This window comes from Mastigoproctus giganteus, chromosome 3 (genome assembly GCF_048544385.1).
Source record: "Mastigoproctus giganteus isolate SK-2022 chromosome 3, ASM4854438v1, whole genome shotgun sequence".
Taxonomy (NCBI): Eukaryota; Metazoa; Arthropoda; class Arachnida; order Uropygi; family Thelyphonidae; genus Mastigoproctus; species Mastigoproctus giganteus.
The window spans coordinates 58,853,282-58,876,047 of NC_143577.1; the positions used below are offsets into that span (position 1 = coordinate 58,853,282).

At 36.5% G+C, this 22,766-nt stretch overlaps 1 protein-coding gene across 1 annotated transcript in view; it reads right to left on the minus strand.

Moving 5' to 3' along the window:
• Window positions 1-17,382, minus strand: part of LOC150088041 (guanylate cyclase soluble subunit beta-2-like) — a 575,730-nt gene extending 558,348 nt beyond the window's left edge. Inside the window, exon 1 of the mRNA XM_090370546.1 lies at window positions 17,356-17,382. The gene's annotated coding sequence lies outside the window, so the exon portion shown is untranslated. The remainder of the gene's footprint in view (window positions 1-17,355) is intronic.
• Between the last annotated feature and the right edge of the window lie 5,384 nt (window positions 17,383-22,766).

Below are 22,766 nucleotides of genomic sequence, written 5' to 3' on the forward strand. Positions count from 1 at the left end.
ACAAATTGATCTGTAACCAAGTTACAAAGGAGGTTAGGCAGGCGAAGGCAGATTACGAGAAATCCTTGGCAAGGGATGCAAAGAAAAACAGCAAAGAGTTCTTTACTTATGTAAACTCTAGAAGGAAGGGGATGAATCAGATTGGTCCACTTGATATTGATGGGTCAAGTGTTGATGATCCTGCTCAGGTAGCTAACAAACTAAATGAATATTTTGCATCGACATTCACACATGAGGAGTTATTCAGCGAGGGGAATGCCAGAGGTGTATTCAACTCTAGCAGTAAGCTACAGAATCTTGAAATAACTGGGAGTAAAGTGGAGGAGAAACTGTTGAAGATAAACACAAGAAAGGCACCCGGGGTGGATGGGATCTATCCAGTTATATTAAAGGAGGCAGCAAAGGAAGTAAGCAAACCTTTAGCCATAATTATGAGAGCTTCCTTGGACTCAGGGGAGGTACCCATAGACTGGAAATGTGCAAATGTGACCCCAATTCACAAAGGAGGATCAAAGGCTGACACAAGTAATTATAGACCTGTGAGCTTAACTTCTGTTCCAGGAAAATTAATGGAGGCACTGGTTAAAGAAGCACTGCAGGATCATTTAGACAAGACTTCAGTTATAGCTCAGACACAGCACGGTTTTGTTAAGGGGAAGTCTTGCCTGACCAACTTGATTGGATACTATGATGAAGTCACAAAAGAACTGGATGCAGGGAATAACTTTGATATTATATACTTGGATCTTAGAAAGGCTTTTGATACTGTTGCACATGGAAGACTGCTACACAAATTGGAGCAGTGTGACATTGGAGGCAAATTGCTGCTATGGATAAAGGGGTGGTTGAGGGGGAGAAGACAGAGAGTGGTAATCAATGGACACTGCTCATCGTGGACTGATGTTATTAGTGGAGTCCCTCAGGGCTCAGTGTTGGGTCCATTATTGTTTTCTGTATTTATAAATGATATTGATGATGGTATATCAAGCTTAATGTCCAAGTTTGCAGATGATACAAAGGTTGGCATGGTTGTCAAGGACACTACTGACACTATGCTGCTGCAACAGGATCTGGAAAGGTTGAGCAGATGGGCTGAGAGGTGGCAAATGAAGTTTAACATTGATAAATGTAAAGTACTACACATGGGAAACAGCAACCCCAGAGCAACGTATCAACTCTGTGGTACTACACTGACAGTGGTAGAGAATGAAAGGGACTTGGGGGTGGTTGTGCAGGCAGATATGAAGTTCTCTGAGCAGTGCAGACGGGCTGCAAGAGTAGCTAATGGAGTATTGTCAATGATATACAGGAATTTTTCCAGCAGGGATAAGGAGGTGATTATTCCATTGTATAAGGCGATGGTCAGGCCACACCTAGAGTACTGTATACAGGTCTGGAGACCTCATTTCAAGAAGGATGTAGAGCTGCTGGAACGAGTACAGAGAAGGGCAACAAGATTATTGAATGGAACAAAGGGGTGCTCTTACGAAGAAAGGCTTAAGTTTTGCAAATTACAGTGTCTGGAGACTAGGCACCAGCGAGGTGATCTGATAGAGGTGTATAAAGCCTTGAATGGTTTAAGCATGCTCAATGCTGATGGTATTCTTCCTCTAGCTCAGAAAAATCACCTGAGAGGGCATAAATTCAAATTGAGGAAAGACAGATGTAGGATAGACGTGCGGAAATTTGCCTTTAGCCAGCGGGTGGTTGGTTGGTGGAACAGACTTCCATCCCTTGTGGTGGAGGTTGATGGCCTAAATAAGTTTAAGGCTCAGCTGGACAGGTATTTTGAACGAACAGAGGGGTGAAGTGGAAGTGGGTTTTTTTTTTTTTTTTGGCTGATGCTGCATAAGCTTGCTTTCTTGCATCAAATGCCTCTACTAATGCTAATTCCAAGAATGTTTTCCAACTCTTTTTTTTTTTTAACTTCTACGTGTGCCTTGCAAGAAGCATCTTAAAATATTCTACAAATATCGTTGCCACTGTTGGTGTCGTGTGTTGCAAGCCATGTTAGCAGCTCAATTATATTGCTGTTATTATGATCGGAACATAAGTAGATGAGGTGTTTTACTTATTTATTAGTGATAGAAGCATCGCTGCCTGCAGTATAGTATAATTGTAGAATCAATTTATATATACTACTTAAACACCATTGTGGTTTCAACAGCCTTACGTTAAAGAATGTCTGTGCAAATCATGTTTCTGTTAAAAACACGCTTTCCCCTGTTTGCTAGTTGTAATCTATTGGGTTTCATCTGTTGTTTAATAGAGAAACCTAAGATTTGAAAAAACAACAAATGTGGACTTATAATTCTATATGCGAGAAGATTCTGGTCAAGAAAAGTTTATCGGTAAAGGACAAAATGTCGGAAGAACTGTTTCCCCATGATGATAGATTACGTTATTTCAACTGAACAAAAATACCCTCGAACAAACTTCCTAAAAGCGATGTGTTTGGGATAAGTTGATGCTCATTAGAAACGGGCGTCTTTGTTTCTCTTGAGATTTGTAAAGAGCTAAGAGACCATTTTCTAGACGCATTTTGTTTCCAATTTACCAGGTAGACTAGACATCCATTGAGCAGTTTGTCTAGAAAAGTGCCGACTGTTTCGATTTCATAAAACTGATTTTATATTTTCTTTCTTCAGAATTGTACGGAAACATTTCTTCACGACATTCGCTATCATGTACACTTTTGTATACGAGCAATTGATGCTTTCAAAAGAAAGAGAAAGTATTCATTGTGTTCAGGACTATTCCCTTCATGTTTTTTGTATTTTGTGCTCACTTCATTAGTACCAACGTTTGAAACCTCCTTTTCTTGTACTCCTTCATTGTTTATCTTAAATGGAATGGTGTTTTGGAGGGAGATTCCACAGATCTAGAATTACTTAAAAACGTTTTTTCCACATGGAAGCATAAAATACTCACTCTACAAATGCAGTTTCTTTATTTAAAAAAAAAAAAAAAAAATTGTGAAATCTTATATACGAGCATATACGACTGGTATTGTATTATTTTATAATTAACTACTAGGGGACTTCGCTCCCTGCTCGCTTCTCTTGATAAAATAAAATACAGAAGCTTTCGACACTGTGTGTCTCTTCATGAGCTATGAATACGTAAATACGTTACATGTGGAAATCAAGAACGGTACCGCATGGTCATGTTATATAAACATAGCGCGTGCACAAGATTCATCTAGCATGACCACGCTTAAACAGAAGCTTGTTTTACCACAGTAAAACAATCTTCAGTTACGTATTTTAGTATTTGTTACGTATTACCACGTAACCGCATCTCTCTTCTCCCATTGGCTGAATAGATATCACTAGAAGGAAAATTATTTTAATGTATAGAAAGATAAATAATATTTTAGCTTTGGCAGATGCACATCGAATATAATCACAGTCCTTCGGTTGGAAATATCCCGGGTTAGAATCCGTTCAATGGTGCGAAGAATTTTTATGGGCTTTTATCACAATGTGGCTGAATTAGCCCGTCTGCATTAGAGGGTTGGATTGGCTCCGGATTTTCCCCGTTTTTGGAATGTGTCCCGGAGAGGTGATTAACAAGAACTGCAAAAGCATCACATAGGTTTAAATCTGATAACATAATTAAAAATGAAATGGCAACAACTCAAATAGAGAAATATAAAAAGAATTTCCTTCTCACTACTATGGTTGCATTAATGTAATCACGAGTAACCTAAGTTGAGTATTAAAATGTTATTTCTAACCGCAGAACAAATATAAACTTCATAACGAGTTGCCTTGTCCCAGTAACGAGTTGCCCTGGTTTGAAACCAGTGGGTAATGCAATTGACAGATTAGCCTTTTCGAAATGATACTATATCTCCAAAAGGTTAATTTGCTAAGTAACCAATGTATCATCTTTTAAATAAATGGCAAATTAATCTTTTAAAACAACATCACAAAAAGGGTGCCAATTGTTTAAAAGAAGTGCAATACCAGTGCAACTGGTTGAGAAGGCAAACATTGTTCTGCTGTCGGCCTTAAAAACAATCCATTATTTTTATCCGTGCATTTTAAATCCTGTTCGTCCAAAACGAGATGAAAGGACAAGATATTCATTATAAATGTTTGCAAATAACTTTAATTGTTGGTGCTTAATATTATTGAAATGGGCTCCTCTAAAATTGCTCATCCAGTAGGCATATCTCTCTGAAATCCGAGATTTTTTTTTTTTTTTTAAATCCTTTAAATTTTAAATACCCACAACGGCGCCAGATATTAAAGCTTTAATGTATTAAATATTTCTTTGTTAACAATGCGGTTTATATCCTTTTAGCATAGTGAAAATGAATTATACTTACAGGAGACCGACTCTGTACATTCTCATGATATATATACAAGATTATATATAGTTTTATACACATTATCTTATATATATCCATTCTATATAATATTAATCAAGGTACTGTGTGTGTGTGTGTGTGTGTGTGTGTGTGTGTGTGTGTGTGTGTGTGTGTGTGTGTGTGTCCTAGGCCATCCCGACACACATCCCAATACCCAGGCGTTGCAATGATAACAACCCAGTTGAAGTATAACTCCACTAGATGTAATTATTGAAACACCAGGGTTCCTGCCCACCCACCCACCGATGAGGAGCCAACAAGCTCTGAACGGTGCCATCTGGGTGGTCGTATCCGCCGAAAATAAGTAACAGTAGTCTTCTCCACTGGTGAAGCATTACTTATTCGAGGTAGTGCAATATCACGTAACTCGTTGTGAAAGTATTCAAAATATGAGATATGGTTGCGTGCAGAAACAATGCATTTGCACTAACGTGCATATTATTAATAACCCTTAAATTATTTAAAAGTATACATCTTATTTATTAGAATTGATGGTAATTACCAAAGCACTTATAAAAAAAAAAAAAAAAACGAAATTCACATATCACTTCTAGTCTGCAGTAGAGCGTAGTGATCTGCAGGGTGTAGTTCAATTATCTCGTATGATTTATACTACTTAAGCATAGATTTATATTGCTTACAACTGCTTAAGCGCTCGCTGAGTAGACGTTGAGAAACACTAATAGGAGGTAAAAGAGTGAATACGGATTAGCTGAGTCAGAAACGCCGATAACAAATGTAATAATGATAATAATGTTACTAAAATTTTGGTTTGCTTTATGTCAATAACTGAATAACACAATCATGTGAAATTCAGAATAAATTCACATATAGTTAATGTGGTTGTTTATGCTAATATAAGACCTAATAATTATAATTTTTAAATTACTATATATCAATTATAAATTATACTAAATGACCGTGTTATTTTAAACGATAAGTATTGTAATTATTTAGAATAAGCATGTAGGCAATAACAAACTCGATAAAAGACCCATTTAAAAGGCTTTTATAATGACGCCATAACGGACTGTATGTATTGTAATGCCATTGACAGATGTGCGTGCATATTCCGAACGGTTATGTTTGTTTTGTCCCATTTGAAGTGAAACGTCTTTAGGTGCGCTCCAGGCAGTTTTCAGATGGGAGTAACTTGCGTTCGTGGATTGGAAAAAGACGCAACGAAAATTCGACCGTTGTCATAAGTAAAAACACATTACAGATACTCTGAACAACCAACTATCGTACTATGTTAAATTCCCCGGTTCTCCGGTGCGACCACCGAAATTAGGCACCGTTAGTAATTGGAAGTTACCACCTGGAAATACCCGGTGTAGTTGGCTTTTATCCTTCCTTCCTCTTTTTTTTTTTTTTTTTTTTTTTCCTTTTGTTAACCTGTGGAAAACATTCTTCCGATTTTCACGTACCATTTAACTTTGTTAATTGGTAAGGTAATGAAGTGTAAATCTGTGCTTTATATCTTTACTGTTATAGCCTGTGGATAATATTTTCGCTTATTAGAATCACCGTTAATAGAATTAAAATTCAATTCATAAACGTCATCACAATGACTACATATCGTATAGTGAACGGTATTTTGTTACGGAGTGTCAATCGTAAAGTTATTTGATTGTACAGTGGACCAATTGTAAGGCGGGGTACATTCTAGAGAGCTTTAAAGGCGTATAGAGCACGTACATGTACAATGCGTCAGTGGATTCCAAGATCGCCACGGAAAATGCGACACGAAATGATTCATCCCCCACCACCATTCTACCACTCCGGACCAATCACAAGCGACTCATGACCCAATCAATACCCCTACTGATTGCGCCATGCTATTTCTTTCATAAAGGAGAGATCTGAGGCCCAGTACTTCTCAAATTATCTGTGGTGAAGGACCAGTTTCCTTTATTTCCAATTCGTCGCGGACCGGTAACAAACAGTTCGCGAACCACACTTTGAATAGCACTGTTCTAAGCTATTTCGACAGCGGAAAAAATTACAGCGTGCGATGGAGTTGAACAAAGAAGCCAGAGAAGATCCATTCACATCTTCAGAGCCTTATATCTCCCCAGAAGTGTAAGAAGTGAATTTGGAAGGAGTCATGGACGTTGATATTGCAAATGAAAACGACGAAGAGTCCTCGAAACCCAGTCGTAAACGAAAAGCGAAGAAGCCAAAACCGACTACCAGAAGTACCCCATCAAATCGTTCAAGGCGTAATACACAGCAGGGCAGCAACGGGATTTTAAGAAACACCGAAGCATCCACGCACAGTTTAAACGTACATTCCTGGATAATGGTTTCTGTTCAGTCTGTTCCGTGTGTGATTGGCTTTGGTTCAAGAATGATTGAAGATTGTAGCAGCTCGAGAGCGCTTTTCAAATGAGGATGTAAGTTAAATGTCGGCCTGTAACAGCTGGCGTGTCTCTATCAAGAACAAAGTGATTCCAGCTCTATCAAAGTCAAACGGTTTTAAATATCATCCAATGCCACAGCAATTGCCGAAACTAGATTTGGTAACAGAACGTTTCATATCTCCGAGGCTCCCATTCATACGGCATTCTCGGTCAAGTGATAAATGTTCGCCTAAAGAAGTTACACTTAACTTCCGCTACATCTGTTCGGCACACAATTTTTTTCTGAATATTAAAGATAAAGTATCTAATAGTTTTAAAAAGGCATGTCTTTATATGAAAACATTTCTTCGTGGATCTTATCTATAAAGAAATAAACTATTTTAATAGTTTAGACACCATGTTAAAATGTAATATCGTGCTTTATAAAATGATGTATATAAAATTTAGAAAATGTCCATTCAAGATATTCACGCTGCGTGTAAAAGTGGATGCATTTGACTCATCAGTATTTTGGGAATGCACACAGGCATAGAATAATAAACTGATCCGATTTTTCTTACTTTTAATTAAGCACATCTTTACAGCAACGTATGAAAATATCTTTTTAAAGTGGAAATAAATCGCTAAATTATGAAGACATTATTTCATTGGCAATTTACATGCACTTTATATGATACACCTGAAAAAAAAAATTTCAGACAATAATACCTCACAAAAGATTAAAAACACTGAGTAGGTAATCTGCACTTTTTGATGATTTCACTTCCTGGAATCTTACTCAAACGATAAAATATTACCTTGTAAAAGGCTATTAATGCCTAAGAATGCGCCTGAAGACTTTGAGACAGGAAAAAAAAATTCCAAACGCTTTTATTGAAATTGCCAACGCCTACGAGTCAAAAGTCGGAAAATTATGATGGATGAAGAGAGAAAGGGATACATCAACTTTCTTCGCTGAAGATGTGGAGCTTGGAAGATGGTTTAATATTCTCTTTGATCTGTTTCCGTGCCATTAAGTCTAACTAACGAAAGCAAATGTAATTTTGTCTACAGGGAAAACGGAAACCATAATAAATCTCTTAAGAGTGGATTTATATTTCTGGAAAATATTTCTGTAAAGTAGACGACTGTCGAATTATCTGCTCGTTACACTGTAATGTCTACGAAACATCTTAAGGAAATTGGTTGCTATTAATAGAATTAATGCCTAAGTTTAGAAATGATGAAACCTTCGCTGCAATGTGTACATACCACTAACGTTCAAATAAATTATTCAATTCAGGAAAGTGATGACTTGATCAGAACGTGAGGAACTGGATTTAGAATCACTGGTTCGAGTTACTATTACGTCACAAAATTCTCAGTACACTCTTATTGATGTTATCGGGATAACAAGAGTAGCTCTGAGATTAACAGGCTTCTGCTAACTGAAGATGTCTTCTGTTTCTCTTTAACTTCCTGTAAATTATGTTAGGCTACGTGGTGAAAGATTTCACAGATCGTTTTGGGCACGTATATTGGTAAGAAATTACAGGTAATACAAGGTCTGAATCAAAAAGCTCTATGACTTTATTTTTCTAAAAATATGGGATGCAATCAGCATTTTTCATAATCGATCACCTTCGTACTGATTTCTTTCTGATTCTGTGCAGCTGTTCCAGCGTTCCTGCCACTTCTGGAAACATCTTAACATCTGGAAGTCTTCAGCTGTAAGCCGGTTGAATTCTGCTGTCGCATTCTTTTGGATGGCTGGAGTGTCATCAAATCTTCTCATGGGAGAAAATAGGGTGGGGATACTACAAGAATGCTTGTTGGTCCAAAGCTTCGAACTCAGGTCTTTTCCGTCCGTTGCGGGGAGGACAATGATTAAACCAATTATACTATCCACGAGGGCTACTGAGATATTAAAAGAATTATTTCTAGAGAATAAAACTGAAGGAAATGTCCCAGAAAAAAAAGAGCAATCCGACTGGAGAATGAGTCCTATTGTATTAGTTAGAAGAGGATATTACTTTCGAGGGTTGCGACAGTATACGTGACCCTCAATATAAATTGAGGGTTGCGTTGAAAGAATATAAAAATAAAGAGGCTCCTGGTTATGATAATAATATGTTAACAGAAGCTGTGGAATCTTTCGCTGCTGAATGGCAGGATATTATGTCGTTGTATAATAGCTGTTTCAAAGAGAGTTGTTTTCCTGAAGTACGGAAAGTAGCACTGATTAAAATTCTCTTGAAGAGGTTAGATAAGAATATACAGAACCCAAGATCTTACAGATCTGTAGCATGCTTGTCGGTTGTAGGGAAAGTGCTTGAAAGAATTTTGTTAAAATGTGATAAAAAAAAGCTATAGAGATGGATATCCGGTGTCTGACAAACAATATGAATTTAAGAAGAGTATCCGAAGATGCTAGTTTATGTCTTAAATAAAGTGAGACAGCCAAAGTCAAAATATGCTGCTGAAATTTTTACTTCCGGCGAGCCTCTGTCTTTAGTGGGAGAATATTATAAATATTATGTCAGAATGAGTGCTGGTTAATTTATATAGGCTGATACGTGACTAATTTTCAAATAGTTGTTGCTGTTGTAGGGTTTTAGGCGCATCAGCGACTTAGGTCATATTGAGCTTATATATTATGTCTGTAAATTGCATGCATTCTGTGGTTTCGTCCATAAAACAGGCAGATCCTGTTTTCTGGACAAACACTGAATTTCCGGGAGGAAAACCAGGCTACCCTCGCCTGAGATTGACTATCTCAGGTTGTAAAAATCCCTCACGTCATCGATGGGATTTTAACTCGGGTCTTTTCCAACCCGATGTGGGCAACAGCGACTATCAACTATGATACCCGCGAGGGCTTTTCAAATAGGCTGGTTTTAATTCGTAATAAGTTTATTAATATTAACTTATTACGAATGCAGATAGAGAAAGTCATTAGCAGATGAGCTCCACAATGATTGATATTGGGCCCGTATTTATGGAGCTATGTGCTTGATGAGCTTTTAAATCAGGATTGGAATGATTGTGAAATGGTAGTTTACGCGGATGGTATATTAGTGATGGATCTTTGAGACCTCTAGACTGTCTGTTGAGAAAACAGCAGAAGAAGTATTGAAAAGGATAAAGGAGTGGGCTACTCCACATAAATTAGAAATTTCTCCCACCAATAGAAAGTTTATGCTTTTGAAGGGGACATTAAGTTTTCATAGGTACAGGACAGTAAAAGCTGAAGAGATGATTATTGTGTACGTTTCGGTAGTCAAGTATTTAGGATTTATTACGGATGAAATGAGTTCTTTCTCATTATTACTTATGCATGTGGGGCACGGAACTCAACTGTTAAACATTCTATGGTTAGGTGGAGGTTTACTGCAAGAGATCTGCTCTTCTGGTTGTAATTTGAGCTCGTTACACTGCATTCAGTAAATCTCTGCAGGTTATTGAAGGCCTAGAACCTGAGGCCATAGTTATTATGAAACGGTGGCTTTAGTATGCGACTAAAAGAAGTAATTCTATGGAGGAAGTTCCGTAGTAGTTTCGAGACTGTCCCCAGTCTCGAAAAAAAAATGTATGATAAGAATGATTTTAAGTTAGAGAAGAAACGGTTTGATACTGAGGCACTGAGGTTATGATAAAACGATGGAATGAGGCTGACAAGGACCGAGTGGCACACAGTGATTCCTGATATTGGTGCAATGGAGAAAGCGAGAAAATGACCCAGTCTAAGGCTCTATTAAATCATGATTATTACAGGTCATAGACCTAAGGCTGGGCTATAGCAATATGGATAAAGAGATAGCCAGAACTGAAACTATGGAGAGCCTGAGACTAGTAAGCACATTATCCTTCATTATAGGCTTTATGAAGATTTCAGAGCTGAATTGTTCCAGAGAGGAGAGACCCTCATAGTTTGCAAAGTTAAGCGGCATTTTCGGATTTTATTAGAAGAGAGTTTTTATAATCCGTTTACAAAAGTTAGTTCGCGTAATTCATGAAAAATAACAGGGTTAAACTCTGTTCCACAGCGTCCATATGAAGCAGTGTTCGGCGTCTAACAAACACCTCAGTTGCAAAATCCCGAAAAGCTTTGTGGGTGGGTGTCCACTTCAATTACCGTAACCTATCCTTCTGTTTGAGGCAATTTGAAGTCAGCTTTTTTTTTTTTTTAACTGCATAGTAGGGTAGCTTTTGGTGGATCTGATGACGGTCTGCAGAATAGCTTATTGTGGGTAGCTGCAAAGCGAACCCCCGTGCTTGGTGGAGCCTACACGTGGTTGGTTGGTTGGTTGGTGGGGCCAACACATAACAAATAAATTTTTAAAAAAATTTTAAAAAATGTCAGAACAGTTTTTTTTCATGCAGTTCAGAAATCACTTAATGGCTGCGATGAAGATCGATCTGAACGTTAGTTATCGCCGACGGATTCTTAGACAGTAAATTTTGGAAAGGTTTTGTCCACTTATTAGGTATGAACTGGATAGGCCTGTCACTTAAACAAATACTAATATTATTTATTAAAGAAGTAGATTGAATTTGCACAAACGCAATGTTGTTCAATCTACAAGTAAGTTAAACTCAGAGCCAACACGTGACATGATGCATTTTTTGTGGAATTTTCACTCCGGAAACTCCTATTAGTTGATTTTTCCTTCAATTTAAGCATTATGATCTTTCCACTTTCGACAATAAACTAAGCTTTGAAAGTTTACTTGTTTCTGCTAAACGGAATTTAAAAATCTAAAATTACAACGTCACAACATTTTTTTTTTACTCTTAAACCAACGTTAGACCGTAGCGTGATTAAACTGCTAAAGCAAAGTCCACCAGACAATGAAAGTCATCTTCAGTGATATGCCCGAATCACTTTAAGAAATGGAGAAGTTTAAAGACCAGAGATGACATGTGAAATAGGTACAATCTGCGAAAGAAAATGATTCTACAGACTATTTTCAGCATTTTGATATGAAAAGCGGTATAGTAACAAACTTCCTCCTGAAGTGGTTAATAGAAAACAAGTTAACAATCTTTCTTTGTCATGTATCTTTTACTGTCTTAAAAAACATTTTTTTCAGCTGGTCCTTTGTTGGAAATTAGTGTTATATATAAGTAGCATTAAGAAAAACATTCCTTGTCATTTCATCCTTTTGATTCATCATTTCACTACAAACAAAAGATGTTTATAGATTACAGTTTAAATACGCGAAAAAAAAAAAAAGCTTATCTTTTTGATTTTTTCATTATCGTATAGATTAAAAAACTAATTAAAATAAAACTTATTCTGAAAATTAAATTAGGTTTTGTTCAAAATTATTTGCGATAAATGTTTTTCAGCTAAACTCGCAACGAAATATCCATGAAGAAAAAGTCTGATTATAGTATTTCATTAGAATTTGGACAATTACTAGAGAGTAATTACCCAAATTCCTGGTTAAATACTCTCTCATTACCAAAATAAATTATTTAACAAAATAAAGCTAAAGCCAAAATAAAATTTCGTGTTAATTGACTGCTTTAGGGTACGGTTATTTCAATATTGTCATCTTAAAGCGCAGTCTTTGAAGAATTAAAATTATGAGGATAAATGGGCTTGTTGTACTGGAATCCATAGGATAACAAATAATTAGGCGTATAACCAGCAAAATAAAATATCTTTAATCACAAATAGATACTTGTAGCTTTCGAGGCTGAACGTGCCTCTTTGTCAACAGAAAATGGAAACTTTAGAGATAAAATTATTCTAACGGACATAGTTGTGCGTGCAGTGAGGCGTGCGAGGGCACGAGGTAGGTCATTCAATCATTAAACTGGTGTTTATTGTTGCTGCATGGACGTGCGTAGTTTTTTTTTTTTTTTTCCTCTAGCGCTTGACTTAAAACGGTTGCCTGTAAGACGGGGTGTAGTCTCATGCCTTTGCAGCAGTTCATGGCTCTCGAATTACACAATATGTTGAGTGACTCTAACCAGAGGCGGTGGCGAAAGTCACGGGTTCATATACGCTGGGGTTTTGCAGGAGGACCAGGGCTTTCTCTCGGTAGGCTGATCGGTCTAATACGACATCCACCACTACCTATTACAACATGGTGCAGATACGTCGATGACATCTTCACCGTCATCTCACGTGACTCTGAAACAACATTGCTAGAATATCTCAATTCCCTGTTCGTGTTCATCCACTTCACTCTAGAGTTAGAAGTAGACGGATTTCTCCCATTTCTGGATGTCCTAGTAAAACGCGTGGACCCACATCTAGAACCCTCAGTATACTGTAAGCCAATGTGGTGCGGCCATACTTCTAGTCATCTCAACAGCACTGCCCGTACTCTATTCTCCAGGGCTTGGAGCCATTCCAGCACAGATGAAGCTAGGTGTAACGAGATTTCTAGAGTGAGGACAGACTTGATCAATTGTGACTACCCAGCACACATACTAGACAAGTGCTTATTACAAGCACAGGAGCTCACAGTCCACCCGAGACCGCCATCAACTGAGGACAATGTACCTACCGCCTACATTCCCTACTATCCAGATATGTCGGGCCGGATCTCAAAAATTTTCCGAGAATACCGCATAAAATGCGTGCAGTTGCTTGGTAGAAACTTAAGTTCTCAAGTTTCCAATGTAAAGACCCTGGTCACCCCTCTCTTAGGCAGCAGTGTAATATACCGTATAGCCTGCAAAGACTGTGACAGCTGCTGCATAGGAAAGATCTCGAGACGTCTTCAAGACCGCCTTGCAGAACACGACAAAGCGATTCACCTTGCTGAGACCGACCAGTCCGGAATCGCGGAACACTTCTGGTCCACCCACCACGACCTCAATCCCAAGCGTGACTACGAAGTAATTGACCACTCCCGACACTGGTTAGAGTCACTCAATATACAGTATTGTGCAATTCGAGAGCCATGCACTGCTGCAAAGGCATGAGACTACACCCCATCTTAAAGACAACCGTTTTAAGACAAGACAAGCGCTGGAGAAAAACTACGCACGGCCATGCACCAACAATGAACACCAGTTTAATAATTGAATGACTTACCTCGTGACCTCGCATGCCTTACTGCGCGCACAACTGTGTCCGTTAGAATAAATCTCTCAAGTTCCAATTTTATTTTGACAAAGCGGCACGTTCAGCCTCGAAAGCCTCAAGTAGCTGTTTATGATTAAAATATTTTGTTTTACTGATTATACGGCTAATTATTTGTTAATTAAAATGGTATTCAAATACATTTACCTTAATTAACTATAAAAGTTTATAAAATACCTAAATATTGTTACTTTTAATTTTATAATTAATTTTGAAGTAAAAAATTTATTTTATGAAACATTTTAATATTAAAGAGAACAATAATAATCAAGTTCTATTAAAAACGAACTTTACACAGTGTGTGACCAAACTTTTCTTCCAAATTTTTTTTAAAGAAACAAGGGCGTGAATGAAAATTTATCAATAATATACATATCACTTGTATTAGTTTAATTGCTTTCTTTTGAATTGTAATTAATTTTTGCTCAAATAATCATTTCCAAATTATACAACCAAATTATTGCTCGTATTATGGAAATTATGTATTATCGCTGTTGAAGAGTCTTTATAAACAGTAAACACAATAATAAATTTTAATCGTTTATTCATTGAACAATAATATAATTATTAATTAAACCGAACCTACTATTTTAATATTCTTCCTTCGTTGCAATAGGGCAGACATTACTAATGTTTGGTGGGATTTTTTAATAAGAGTAAGTATGTTTTCTCCATTTGGATTTATTATATCTGAGTAAATTCAGTGGATGCATTCAATAAATATAAAAAGATTACCGATAATTAAATTATTTTGTTTAATTATATCCATAAGCTCTTTTCAGATACAATGCACAGAATTAACTGGAAGCATTGCGAAAAACAAATAGTCTGAGATTTTATTTAGTGACTGTTCGAATTAGAGTAAATTAAGCCATATGAGATTTCACAAAGTGTTGATTATATGGAAATTCCTTTCACATGCGCTTACCTGAGAGTGTCTGCGCTTGTGGGACTTCTCATTAATGAGAATAAATGAATTTCTACAATCTTTATAAAGCGTTATGAAAATATTTTGCTACTATTATAACAGATTATAAAAATCTTTTTTATTTTCAAACAGATTTTTCAAAATTCCGAAAAGCTCATAATATAAATAAACACCATACACAAGATTTAAACTGTAAATATAAAATAACAAAACTCAAGCATGCTTCATATTTCCACCGCTAGATGGCGACACAAAGCAGTACAATGTAGTAAGCGAATCAAAGAGTGCTATTAATTGCTATTCCAATGAAGCGATTTTTTTCCTCTTCATCTCCATTTGAAGAAAATAGCTAAAATAATATCCGCGTCCCTTAAAAATATGAACTAACTAAAATATTCATATTATTCGTTATTAATTTTATGTTGCATTTTTGTTCTGTAAATGTAAATATAACATTTACGAGGGAGACGAAATAGTCATTATTTTATGAATTACATAAACTACTCTGTATTCGTTCCCTCAATAGTAAGGCCCTGAGTAACTCCCTGATTGCCCATTGTGCACATGTACCTTCAATTGAAACGGAACTGAAAATTTAATTTTCAGAAAAAAGTACTCTCCACTTATTTCAAACATACAAGTTTTTGCTATGTGACTTATTCAAGCAGACTTGGCCAGAGGCAGCATTGTTTTATATGTAATCACTTGGAGTATTTCAGATACATGACTAAGAACGGAATTACAGTACATTTTAGTACACTGCCCTTAAAATGTTATGTTATAACCATACTGGTTTTGTTTGTTTCTTTATGCTTGTTTTTTTTTTTTTTTTTTTTAAACTTTCTTTCCTTCTTAACTTTCACAATAGAACACTTGCTTTTTGCAACGAGTTGCCCAGGTTTTGCATGGCTTTTAAACAGCTGTCTTCAAGAAAAGTTTAATTGGCAATTTGTTTAAAAAATAAGATTACTGTAACGCGTATTTCAGGAGTAATTGGTCCCTCATCAATCTGAGTGTTGTCACTAGAAACCATCCGCTATATGATAAGGGACCGATCAGTCCTGAAACAGGCTGTCATAGCAATCTTATCTTTAAAAAAATATATATCAACTAAACTTTTAGTGAAGTAATTTGTTTAAAAGTACTGCAATACTAGGGCAACTCGTCTCAGAAGAAAATTTGCTCTGGTGGTGATAATGCAATGATCAAAAACAATGCTGCATTGATCTTAATTCTCACAGCAGAACAAACTTGCCTTTGTACTGAGTTTCACCAGTATCGCACTACTTTCAACAGAAACTGGATTTCGTGTACTGCATGCGCAGCTCACATCGAAAAACTTCCTTGCAATTGTTTTGTCTAAGCATTGTTACCAGAAACCACCTGCTATCTCAAAAGGACCAGTTAGCTTCGAAACAGGGGGACATTGCAGTCTCATCTTTTAAACCAAGCTCTAATTAACCTTTTGGAGAGGGCACCTTGAAATCAGTGCAATACTACGGCAACTCGTTGAAAAGGAAAGTTTCTTCTGCTCTGAGAATTAAGACTACTACATTATCAATCTTTTTAAATTCCATTTGAGAAGTTCTGTAATTTGAGAAGTTTTCCTCTCAGAATGAAATGCCCGTGAAACCCTTTGCTAGGTTAAACAACGATATCCTGCATATAACTTTTGTCTAATTTGAAATAAGTAAAGAACCAAATTCTGGCTGTATTCCTGAATGGGCACAAGGGTCAGAGGAGTTTACGAGATGAGAGAATAAGTACATCATCGTATTTTGCAGTCACGTGTGATGGAGCCACGATGAACCAACAAGCATATGCTACTGCATCCGTATGACTACTCGTCTACAGCTTTCAGAAAGTTAACAAATGAAGATTAATGAAAATAAATTAAGAAATAACCATAATTCTTCGCTGTTTACCGAATTGTTTATATTTATTTTTTAAAAATGATAAAATTCGAAAACTTTAATAATAAATGTATAAAATAATAAATTCATAAAAAGTGAATAACAAAATAAATTTTTAAAGTTATGGTAAAATAATTAGTATCCAAAATAAATTAATGAAAATAAACATTAAAAACAAAATTTGGATAATGCACTTATTTTAAATAAGTTAAATAAAATCCAATTACATAAAATAATTGTATAAAAACTAATGATATAATTAAATTCTAAACAGAATAATATAATGCATTTAAAATTAAATTATTTTTTAATAATAACATTAATTAAAATGAATACATTAAAAACGAAATAAAGAAAAAAAAAAACATGTTACACTAAAGGTTGAGAATTAAAACAAAAAAAGAGGAATTTTACCTCCTGCTAAAATATTCTTAATAACTTTCAAAAAAATAAAAATAAATAAATAAAACCTTCGGTTTATGTGTTTCAGATAGTCATTCCTCTAGGCGAAAAATTCCTAGGTAAGAGGTACCGACATACTTTTTTTTTTAGCATTTCAGCAAAAAGAGGAGGAAACATTACATGTTAAAACCCCATTTGTGCTACAAACAGCGACAACTCGTCTCGCGTGTTTATTTTTAACTGACCAGAAATTTGTGAACGGTTAATTTAGAAGAGCAAACACGTACCAAGTTTTTAAGAGAGCAGCACACAGACTTTCATTGTTACGTATCAACACACACAATGGGATGGCTTATCCCCAATACGAAATCAAGGTCATCATTAAAAAGTACACGGAGGGGGGAAAACCTTACCGGTGGCGACTTATATAGAACTATTTGATTGATCACTACTGAGGAATTGTTTCTCAGACAGAGAGAGAGAGAGAGAGAGAGCGCGTAGTAGCAGTAGGTTGTCTATGTTGTTTGCCAGAAATAGTGAGCTAAATTAAATGTTCCTCGCAATTCTCAGCTGAATACAATGCACCGTGTTGGAGTATTCTTCTTATTTTAATTAACATTTCTAACAAAAGATGGCAGCACTGCTAACATCCACTTTTTTTGTTGTGGTTGTTTTGCGTCTTGCAAACAATCAAAATATTACATATTAAGTATATTACATTATTATATTGGTGTTACTCGTTACACTTTTTGGGCCACAATGGGGTAAAATAATGCTCATTGATCCATGCTACTCTCCTAGAATAACAATTTGCTGAATCGATAGTGTTAAGTGTGTTAGAAAACAAAAAACATTTGATGAATTTGAAGTGCTGGTCATTTCATCAAATGCAAACATCGTGGGGATACCACAGACGTTGTGTCACTCAGATATAAGGGATGCAGAATTTTAATATGTGGAGTACAATGTGTACAGAACAGGAGGGGTGAGTTATGCTCGTATTTAAAAAATACATAAAATCTAAGGCAGTGCATCCAGTTGATATTGGTGGCCAGTGAAATGCTGAGTCAGTTTAGTGTGACAAAAGCACTCGAAAAAAGCTAGGAGTCTGTTATAGGCCTAATGACTCTGATGAGTAGAACGAACTGGAACAGAGAAATAGAATGGACCAATAAATCAGATTGTTTAATAAATGGGGGGGGGGGGATTTTAACTTTACAGACATTAACTGGAACTTGTCGGTTGGTCACTCGCACAGTAGCCAGATTTTTGTGGATTTATTGGATGATTGCTTTCTGCAGCAGCATGTTCGAGAGGCAACCAGAGGGAGTAATTCTCTTTATCTGATTATCAGCAGTGATTATTCATGCATTAAGAGTTTACAGATAAAAGAACCACTGGGTGGCAGTAATCACAGTGTATTAATGCGGAATTTAATACAAGACATAACTACTGTTAAGAGTAAAGGGAAGAGCTTTTGCTTTCATAAGGATGACTAGTGTGTCCTTAGACAATTTTTAAAATCTATGAGGTGGGGCCACTGATGATGCTAGCAACAACAAATTCTAAATGGGAAGTATTCAGGCTTTTCATACTAACTAAGAAATACTGTTCAAGGCTTAGTCCTAAATGGATGTCAGATGAACTGATAAGACCTGTGACAGAGAATAAAAATGCATGGAATGCATATAAATTATCAGAAGATATAGAAGCCTATGGTAGATATAAACTAGTCCGCAATGAAGTCACAAATAAGGTTATGCAAGTTTAGGCAGATTACGCCACCCCCCCCCCCTGGAAAAGAATGCAAAGAAAATCAACAGAGACTTCTTCAGTTATATTAAACTGTTTGAATCACATTTATCACCTTGATGTCGATTTTTTTTTAAACTATTGATGATCCTGCTGAGGTTGCTAACAAACTGAATAGATATTTTGCATTTACATTCAGACATTAGGAATTCTTTAGGAAAGAGGATACCAGAAGTTTAACTCTAACAGGGAGCTAAATGATTTCATGATAAAAGAGAGGAAAGTGGAACACAAACCGTTGAGGCTAAACAAAAAGAAATGGGACTGCGGGTGGATGGGATCTGTCCAATTATATTAAAGGAGGCAGCAAATTAGCCATACTTATGGGAGCAACTTTACATTCAGGAACGGTCCTTTGGAGTAGAGATTGTCAATGTATTCCCAGTTCACAAAGGGGGAATCAAAAGGTGACATGAGTAACCTCAGACCTGTTAGCTTAACTTCTGTTCCGGGAAATTAGTGTCACTGGTTTAAGAAGTAATGTAGGACCTTATAGGCAAGAATACAATTATACTTTTTTAAGAGATTTTCATACATCACATTATCCAATCTGATTGGATAATGTGATGCAGTAACAAAGGATCTGGATGTACAAAATAATTTTCATACGTGGATTTCAGGAAAGCATTGATATTTCAACACCACTGATATTTCATGTCACTTAAAAAAGGAAACTGAAATACATCCATTACCTTAAAGTATTTATTTATTCATTTGAAAGTTGTTCCCTTAAAACCCCAATTCCCATGGTCAGATAGTTGCAATGAGGGGTCGCTTTACACGAAAACATAGTTATTCTACCCCGAAGACTAACCGTTAGCGACACTTGATCCCCAGATGGTACAGTTTATGTTAAACCCAATGCAACCAGTCCACATCAAACAAAACTGTTGCCAGTTCCACTCGCTTATAGGGGCGGCTACAATGCACCAGACAGAGACTGTCATCAGTAGACACACAGACACACCGTCACTGTGGGAATATTTATAGTATCAAGACGGCCAGCTTTTTCGTGCAGTTAAAATAAGCGCGCTCTACAAGTCCCTGCCAGAAAGGAAAGATCACGTGCGAAATGAAGAATCTTGATACTGTGACTGTATCTCAAACGGACCCACATTTTTAGCATTCCGAAGAGCGCTTAGAGAAAATGTATTACTAACACGAAAACGGAGCCTTCGTGCGGTGGATTGAAGGCCTCCCACTTAGCTTGCTGAAAACGCAGAAGATCACAATTCCATCAAAGAGAAAAATGGAAAAGCCAATATGTGGTTTGGGATTGAATACAATGAAATAATTCTACCGCAATTAAACAAGAAAGTAACCTTTGGATTTGAGCAACAAATTGAGTCAAACAACATTAATATAAAAATATAAAATTATATGTAATTTTACTGTAGTTCATTAAAGCTGTGATTAATAGTTTGACTCAGATCTGCGTCCAACACAACACAGTTAGTGCTAATTCATCATGTGGACGGGTATAATGTACTTTTAATCAGCCAAAGAAGGATAGATGGAGGAAATAGTTTTACCCATATCCTGCTATCATACACATACATCACTCGTTCTTTGTGCTCAACAACGAAACGGCTGCAGTGGACAAAGAATCACCAAAGTAGAAAACTTGCAGGACCAAGGATGGAAGAGATTTGCTTCTCCCTCTGAATACTCTGTCCAGTTGCATTATGCAAATGGCAATTCAAGGTTACAGAACGCACAATATGAAACTTTGATGGAAAGGTTGGAGTCGCCAGAACCCAATAAAGAGTATTTGTAGTATGAAATCAGAGGACTTGTGCCCACTATTTACCAATTCAGAATTCAAATCAGTCTGTACCGGTTAACATTCGGAGTACGGTCAACTATGAATTTTTATAAGTAAACTTGAACAAAATACAGTTCTACATATACTACTATATATACAGAACATTCACCAGTCATTTTTGTACTATTACCAAATGTCCGTGGTGAATGTATGTAGAATAACTTGTGGATAAAGTAGCTAGTAGCAAGTTGTCCTCCAGCTGCTTTGTTTGTTGTTACTTCAGAGTATAATTGGTTTTATAAGTAATAATTTTACTCCATTAAGAATAAATTATGAATTTGAACGTTTCTTTATTCTGTAGGTTTGAAAGAAGCATTTGATGGGGTTAATTAGAAAAAGTTGATGAAGATACACCAGGATATGGGAATTGTTGGATAGATAGAAGACTGACAGGAACCACACTGAGGTCACAGAATTATTCAGAATGATGTGAATAACACAAGGAAAACAGAAAGAGATAAAAGGAGTGACAGAAGAATGAGCTGTCTCTCCCAACGTTGTTCTATAAAATATTCACCTCATCATGAGCGATTAAAAATTTTATTTGATTATTAAATTCTAAAACGGTTTGCTGAACTTAATAAAACAACTTAAAGGATTTCTTATCACACAACCGCACTTCAGTAAACCTCCACATGGGTACCTTTGATAGCAGGTAGAATGTGAAAATGTTAGCTAATTTCATTCGAAGTGTTTTGAAGCATCTCTTGAGAAATGGAAGAGAAAATTCTTTTTGTATACACCTTGTCCTTGAAGTAGTCGCATACAAATAAATCCATAGTTAAAAATAACGTATTATGCCTTGTGTATTTAGTTAAGAGTTAATTATCTATATAATATCAGTGTAGATACACCATGGACAACTCTTAAGAAACTACGAAGTTGTTTTTGTAGTAGGCACCATTTGTTCTGTTTCTCATATTGTGCTCTTCCTTCACGACGAGTTGCCATGATATTGCACTACCTAGAATAAATAACGCTTCACTAATAGAGTCTTCTTTATTAGTGAAGCGTTACTTATTCGAGGTGAGCCACCACCCAGACGGCACCGTTTCAAGGCTATTGGACTATCATCAGTGGATGTGCAGGTACCCTGGTATTGCAGACATATCTCATATTGTGTGATTATCTTCACAACTGGGTCGTCATGTCTGCAATACCAGAGTACCTGCCCACCCACTGATGATAGGCCAATAGCCTTGAAACATGTCTGGGTGGTGGTACTCACTGAGAATAAGTAACAATAGTCTTCTCTATTAGTGAAGCGTTACTTATTCGAGGTAGTGCAATATCATGGCAACTCGTCGTGAAGGAAGAGCACAATATGAGAAACAGAGAAAATGATGCCTACTACAACAACTACTCTACTTCGTAGTTTCTTAAGAATTGTCTATGGTGTATCTACACCGATATTATATAGATAAAGAAATCCATAGGTGGGATATCCGGAGAACGAGGAGGCCATGGAATGGGACCATCCCGATGGATACATTGGATAGGAAATCTTTTATTGAAGAAATAGCGCTCATGTAAGTTCTAGTTTGGTGGTGCCCCATCTTGCTGATAGAACACATGTGGCTGCATATCTGCCTACTGGAGGTGCAGCATGCAATGCGAGCATATCTAGGTAAATTGCAGAATTTACAATGTTTTCGTGTAAGAAAAAAACAGTCCAGTCACCTGGCTGAAGTTTACTATCATGCTCGAGATAACAAACTAAGTGGAGATTTTCAGCTCTCCATATGCGACAATTGTCTGTTAAATTTACCAGACAGGTGGAATGTCGCTTCATCACTGAATATTTTACAGAAAGTGCTCATCTTTGTCTATGAGACGAAGAGTGTAAATAGCGAATTCCTCTCGTTATGGTTTGTCGTGAGACTTTATTTTCTGGACGATTTGCATTTTATAAGCATAAAGTTTCAATCTCTTGCGAACCACCCTGTGCAATGTTGCTCGCGGTATTTGTAGCTGCAGGGCAATTGTACCTCCACAAAAATCAGCCGTCCAACGCCATAACCACGAAAAGCTTCCAAAAATCGCTTGCGATGAGACAACAAT